The 7,285-nt window shown below is 36.2% G+C and overlaps 1 protein-coding gene across 5 annotated transcripts in view; it reads left to right on the top strand.

Annotated features, from left to right (window-relative positions):
* Positions 1-7,285, top strand: part of EYA1 (EYA transcriptional coactivator and phosphatase 1) — a 361,166-nt gene that overhangs the window by 159,184 nt on the left and 194,697 nt on the right. The window lies entirely within an intron of this gene.

The raw sequence follows: 7,285 nt of genomic DNA on the forward strand, positions 1-7,285 counted from the left end.
CAATACTTTGGCCACCTAATGCGAAGAGCTGACTCATTTGAAAAGATCCTGATGCTGGGAAAGATTGAAAGTAGGAGGAGAAGGGGATGACAGAGGATGAGATGGTTGGATAGCATCACCAACTCGATGGACATGGGTTTGGATGGACTCCGGGAGTTGGTGATGGACAGGGGGGCCTGGCATGCTGTGGTTCATGGGGTCACAAAGAGTGGGACATGACTGAGTGACTGCACTGAACCAAACTGAATGTATTTGTGGAGAGATAAGTCATTCTTTTTTTTAATTTTTAAGTTGATCAAATGCCATGCCTCCCAAAAGAGATGAGCATACAAGTAACTGTACTGTAAATTTAAAACATATGAAATTTGCACATCTAAAAATGGTATCCTTTTTTCTTCTTTAGAATGTCAAAGTCATGGACCCTCATTCTTTTCAAAAGGCCTAAGGTAGAGCTGACTTTCTAATTATTGTCTCGAATAACTTCTTTCTTGTTTTCCGCTTTGTGTCCTGGTCCGCCCGCACCTCCTCCGTAGCCCTCTCCAGCCATGTGGCGTTGGTGGGGATGAGCAGTCCTCTCAGGCAAGGACAGGAAGAAAAGTGAACAGTTCTCCCAGGAGGCCAGAGCTAATGGGGGTTTTGCGGATCTTTCAGCAGGGGCTGTCGATGCTAACCACGCGGTTGAGAGCTCCTCTACTGGCTCTCTGACCTCTTGGTTAACTATTTGTTTTTCCTCGTATTGATTAAAAAAACAAGACACTAGCCTGTAACTCCCTATCAATTGGGGCATTGTTTTTTACGAATCATACACATTTAAAATATATGATTTCAGGAAAAAACCCTGACTCTGGATTTGGTTTTACTTTGTAATTCAGGTAAACCAAATCATTGGTGATATTAAAACGAAGCCCTGAGAGGAGCGGCCGAGGTTTCCAGACTTCTGTTTTTTAAAAGAATATGAACCACACATGTAAAGAATCACTCTAATAGTCCCAACATTAGGCCATCTGAAATAAGAATTCTTATTCATTATGAGCATCTAAAGACTAAAATACTTGAAGCTTTATTATACCTTTTGGCCACAGCAAGGTACTGTCACTATTCAAACAAACCAAAGCCATTGTTTTCCTTAGCATGTAAGGCAGAGACTAGTTTTTCCTTAATCTATAGCATTCTCAAGTAAGATTAAAAAAGCCAGGGCAACTTGATCGGCTGCAAGCATGAATCTTTACAGTAGAGAGAAAGCTCCAGATTGTATACCTATTGACATGGCTTAATAAAAACATGTAGAAGAACGCTGCTTCTGGTTGTGTTTCCAATAGCAATGTGATTGCAGCACCCTGTGGATTGAGTTACCGATCCTTTGAATTCTGACCTTCTGTCTAAAACAGCTTTAGAGGTTATTCTTTTTTTTTTTCTTTTCCGATTTGGGAGACTAGAGAGGGGGGAAAGTTAATGCTGTTTGAAGGAAGAAAAATTTTTCTATAAGTTATTAGATTTGGGGTTTTTATTTGTCCCTTTCTGGCAAATCCTTTGTAACAATAAGAGAGTCTCTTGATTCTGAGTGCTTAAACCACACCTCAAAATACATAAGGAGAATTGGAGTGCATTTTGAATGTAATTATTTCCCTGATGAATAAATCAAATGTTTATGATAGTTATTAAGATCAAAGCACTGTAACATTGGATAAATGAAATTAAGGAATACAAAAAGGAAGAAATTGATAGAATGGCCCATACTAAGATCAGACCCTTAGCTGCTCTTTTTATTATAAAGAAAAAGTTGGGAATATTTATAATCCTGCTTTAGGAAGATAATTCACATGTTTTGATAAATAATGAGAAAAAAATATCTCTCTGGATTTGGCAATTTCACGTTTAAGGATTCATCACATTTTTGCCTCTATTGACTATTTAATGTATGTGTGTGCGTGTGTGCTGAGTTGTTTCCATCCTGTCCGTCTCTGCAACCCCAAGAACTGTAGCCCACCAGGCTCCTCTGTCCATGGGATTCTCCAGACAAGAATACTGGAGTGGGTTGCCATGCCCTTCTCTAGGGATCTTCCTGACCCAGGGATTGAACCTGTATCTTTTATATCTCCTGCATTGGCAGGTTGGTTCTTTATCCCTAGCCCCATCTGGGAAGCCCATTTAATGTATATACTTTGTTTTTGAACCAGCACACTAACTTGCAGTATGTGTTTGTAAATTATCAGATATTGTATAGTGATGATGTCTATTCTATACTGAATATACCATTCCAATATATCACACACCTTTCTAGATTTATTACCTTTACTAGATGTCACCTTGCTCCAAAATTGATGATACAGCTAGGACACAATGATGTTCCAGTGCTCCATCTGCTGTTTAGTGGTAACTTTGATGGTGCTGGAGAAAGGAGGCAGATTCCAAAACAAATAGTGGGAGACCAGGCCAGGGTGGGGGGTGGGGAACATATTTAAAACAAAACAAAACAAAACAGGATTCATACAGATCAGCTGTTATGCTATGTGTTAAAATGAATGAAGAATGTACATAAAATGCCTAGCTTGCTGCCTGGCATGTAGTAAGCACTCAATAAGCACCAATTCCCTTCCTTCTTCTGTGAAACAGTCATCATTTCCAAAGAATTTAAAAACTGTGAACTCAGCTGTCATGAAACCTGGAAAACACAGAGCAAATTTCCAGATCCTCTTAAAGGTATTGGGAGGTGCTGACAAGATTGGTTTTGCCCATGGCTTAGAGAAAAAAAAAGTGGAAGAGACAACCTGGGTTTTCCAGGTTGCTTCATGTCAACAGAAATCCATTTTATAATTTGAGAAAGCAAAAGAGTTATTGCTCAGATTAAGCATATGCTTCCAAGACCAATTATTTACATATTTTTGGCAGAAGGAAGAAAAAGTAACTCTGCCATTTTGGGAAATCAGTTGATTTTAAAATAGAAAACCCAGTATGTCTTTTTTTCCTTTTAGATGAAGTACCTCTAGCATCCTGTTCTCTCATCTTAAAAACCTAATGCTGCCCTGTTATCATTATTAGTTTCAAGAAGTACTGCTCAAACTTTCTAATTAAGAATAATAATTTTTTAAAAAAACATCCTCTAGGCAGTCATTACTACATAAGATAGCAAGTTTCTCACCCTACATAAATAAATGGTTATTATTCTTATGTAATAACCAATGTACTTATTAGGGGGCCAGGAAATAGGTTATATTTCCATATTGTGTTGGTATAAAGACTCTCATTTTTATTACGATAATTTTCCATGGTGCAGTGATTAGTTAGTAATTGCCTCCTTAAATTCACTGTTAAAAGCTATTCATATTGGAGTTTGAATGGGAAACATTTAGCAAAATACTGGTAGACATTCAGTTTGGCAGATTTAATATCATTCTTAAAATAAATAGAGGATGTTTTACTTGGTTGTGTTTCAGCAGAAGGCTACTGGGAGCAGGGCCCTCATTGCAGGTCTCGTGCCAGCAAGGAAAGAGTAGGTCATGGAAGTGACCACTACACATGCCAGCAAGGATGGTAATGTCAGCCATCCAGACAGTGTTCCAAAGGTTCTGTTAAAAGCCAGAAATGTGGAGCCATGGCATGGACCATGAGAAAAAGAGTTATCTGGAAGCAGAAGCTCTGGAAGTACCAAATATTTTGGAATATTTGCTGTTCTACTTTGAACAGTTTCAATCACAAAATGTTGACTGTTTCCAGGTATTATTGATTTTAAGAATGTGGAAGAAATAATAACTAGGACAACACTCTTGAAGAAAAAGCATTGATCTTTAAGTGCTAATTCTATTATGTAACTTTCTGTACCATTATTGTTGAATAAGAATCTTCATAAAGTAAAAGAATGGTAGAAACAGAGAGGTAAAAGATGCTTGGCATCAGACTTGGTAATCACATGCATGGTTAATTCTAAACTGATTTAAAAGTAAACACAAATAGAAGAAAAAATTTCTGAGTTTATCTTGTGCTGAAAACTGCAGAACTACTGAAGAACTTTATTATCATTACTGGAATGGAAAAAGGGAAGGGAAGATGTTTTTAGCTTTTTTGCTTTCTCACTGTTTGTTATATTTAATTGGATTAATCAACTGTTATATTCATGTAGTTTTAGAAAAGTTCCAACTTACCTTTTCAATTGTTCTAATGGACCCTTGTATTTTTTCTTTTTAAATTAGGCATATTTGCTTATTCTTGTAATCATGCTTTTATTTAATATTCTCTGTTCATTGAACAGAGCTAACAACTTCTGTCAACATTTCAGACTTCTGTATAACCAAGCAAATATCTATATAACCAGAAAACAGTTTGCTTTATATCAATATGATAAAGCTTGTTTGGAGATTTATGAAAGGTATCATCCTTATGAGGATATTCAAACATTTTGTTACAACTGGCTTTTCCAAATGTTTTCCTTTTCCAGATGAAATTTATTTTTTAGTGGGGTAAAGTCATATTAGAAATTTTTTTACTCCTATTCATAATGTTTATGTGTTGACATTTTTCTAGGAAATGTCAGATAGTAGGTTTTCTACTGTTATCTATCTGTCTCTACTAATAGTGGGTTTTCAGCAAATTTCCCTAAGTTCTGTTGTAAGGGGTATGACTTTGTTTAGGAAACACATTGGTCCTTAAAGTATATGGTTAAGTCGTGAAATTATAGTTGTGAAAATTTAGAAATAGGAAGTTAACAGTATATTACCAACTAGATCTTCTTAGTAATGACTAACATTTTGGCTATTTATCAGAGGATAACTTATTTTGGTGTGAGTTATATGGTATTTATTATATATTTGTATTCAGAAGTAGTAACCAGACAAAATTTATGGATAAGCATGTAATTGTTTTTAGGCCATCTGATTTTGCTTTAGGAAAAGGAAAGCATTTAAAAGTGGCATACACTTTTGAAAGTAAAAAAAAATAAATAAATCGTATACATCCATATTTTTTGTAGCCAATTACTAAGTTCTTTGTTATATAACTATGCAGCATGACCAATATCATATCAATTAGTGCTCACATTACAGTCATCATGCTTTTCATCGTCTCCTTCATAATGACATGTATCATTTTAAAATGATTCATTTGGTTATACAAATAAAAATAATTGAATTTCAATATAAAAACTAATGTGATATGATAAATTTGATTACTATGTAGGCAATTGTGTATAAAAGTCAGATACTTTACATGATATTCCTGATGACTTCATAGTTGGTCTTCTGGATTTGCCAGTATAATCTTTCATGATCGGAAAAATAATATTTTATCTTTTTATAGCTAAAATAATTTTTAAACCATGGGAAGCATGGGCACAATAGCTTAATGTAAAGTTTCAAACACAGTTAAATTCTCCAACCAGCACCTCAAATTTTGTATTTTATGGAGCTTAGAAATAAATATGATAGCAAAAGCAGTTACTGTGCGGGTGTTCGCTCCCATAGATTGAATTGACGTATCATTGTATTTTATCTCACGGCACTAGAGACCTCCATTACAGGCTGTATTTTCTTTTCTGCACACATACTTTAGTATATTGAATAACCAATACTTCTGTTCTAAGAAAGTTCTGTAGGTGGTAACATAATTCTATTTAGCTGCATGAACAGATCCAATAGCAATCAACTGATTTTTGACCTGGTTTCCCAAATATGGAAGATGGTTAGCCCAGGTTTCCTTTCTGGTACCATACCAGCAAGGAAATCCTAGGTGAATTTGCAGTTTAAGCTGTCTGTTAGGTTTAACAGAATGTTCTCTTCTGAGGAATTTACATTGGCACCCTTTTGCGGGGGAGATGGGGGGAAAGTCTATATTGAATTTTGGTCATTAGAAGCTTTTTGTTTTGTTTGCATCAGAACGGTGCTTTCATTTACAAATTAGCAAAGTAAAGGTAAGGTAAAATTGTGTCTATTTGTTTTACGGGTTGATGATCTGAAACGTATTATCATTTAAGAAGTTACTGTGATTTTCATACCAAGGCAGGAGCCTCAATGAAGAAGATGCTTATTATTAATAATAAAAAGACTAGCCCCATAGAATAGTATTACTGTCAGATACTTTGAAGGAAAATCCAAAGGGTATAAAGATTCCATTTTAAAGTACCAAATTGGTTATGGTGAGTGACTAGTATCAAAAATAAACATTTATATTTTAATTATGATACAGGGCTGGCAAATATAATAATTAGCCATGTAAGTGATGCCTTCTTTAAATATTTGAAATCAATGTAATGGTTAAGTCATTGATCTAATAACTGAAGTCATTTATTTGCCTAAAACATGATAGTAAGTAAATATTTTAATCTTTAATTTAGTTGTAATCTGAATAGCTCAGCTACCCAGGTGAGCATTATAGACTAGCATGCATAGATTGAATTTAGTTAGAATTCTTCTTAAAAAGAACAGACCGTAAGAGTTCTAGATAAAATAAATCTTTTCCCCCCAAATCATTTTAAAATATCAACACTGAAATAGTATCTGGTTCATATCCAAAAAAAAAAAAAAAATTGCTCCCGTAAAACTTGCCATTATAGAAATCACTGCAGAGCTAACATCCAGGCTTTCATTGTTAAGCTGGTATTGATGGCTTACACGTTTGCTTTTTCTCTCCCTTTACTTATTTAAAATGGAAATAGCCATGCTAGTTTTCATTTCCCCCCAGACCTGTTGGTTGTTACATTCAGGGGAAAAAAAAGTTTTTTTAAAGTATCGATTCCCTAAGTTTCAGGGCTTGAAAACAAGTTTTGGGAAACTATGAAAGATAACGCGAAACGACTCCCCAAAGCTCGTAATTGGTAGCTGCTGTAGCAAGAGACGTGTGTTGACAGTGTCCCCTGATTCTCACACAGCTGTTTATTCAGATAGCATGGGGGCGCGTTCATTTACATAATAAATTTTTTGGGAGCAGCAAGGTTGAGTCAGAGAGAGCAGGGCTCCTCTCAATTGTTGCATTTAAACCAATAAGGTTAGGACAAGAGAATAGCTGTGGTTTGCGTTGCAAAAACAAAAAAAAAGCCCCGAGGCTCCACGGGCAGACCTACAAGGCTGCGCAAACAAACCGAGAGATGAGATGGTGCTGTTTCTTTGTCTGGGCTTCTCAGATGCTATCAGCTGCTGCCGTTTAGAGAACGAAAGAACGCGGGGCTCAAGGCGCTGGCTAAACAGACCGGTGGGAGCTGATGGCTCCGAGTTTGGGGCGAGGTAGAAACTCTCCAGTGGCACTTCCGACTCGGAGCCTTCCTGTTGCCGTCCGGTGTGGCGGTTTTCTCGCCGGGGCC

The sequence above is a fragment of the Bison bison genome, unplaced genomic scaffold, assembly GCF_000754665.1.
Source record: "Bison bison bison isolate TAMUID 2011002044 unplaced genomic scaffold, Bison_UMD1.0 scf7180017864241, whole genome shotgun sequence".
In the NCBI taxonomy this organism is placed as follows: Eukaryota; Metazoa; Chordata; class Mammalia; order Artiodactyla; family Bovidae; genus Bison; species Bison bison.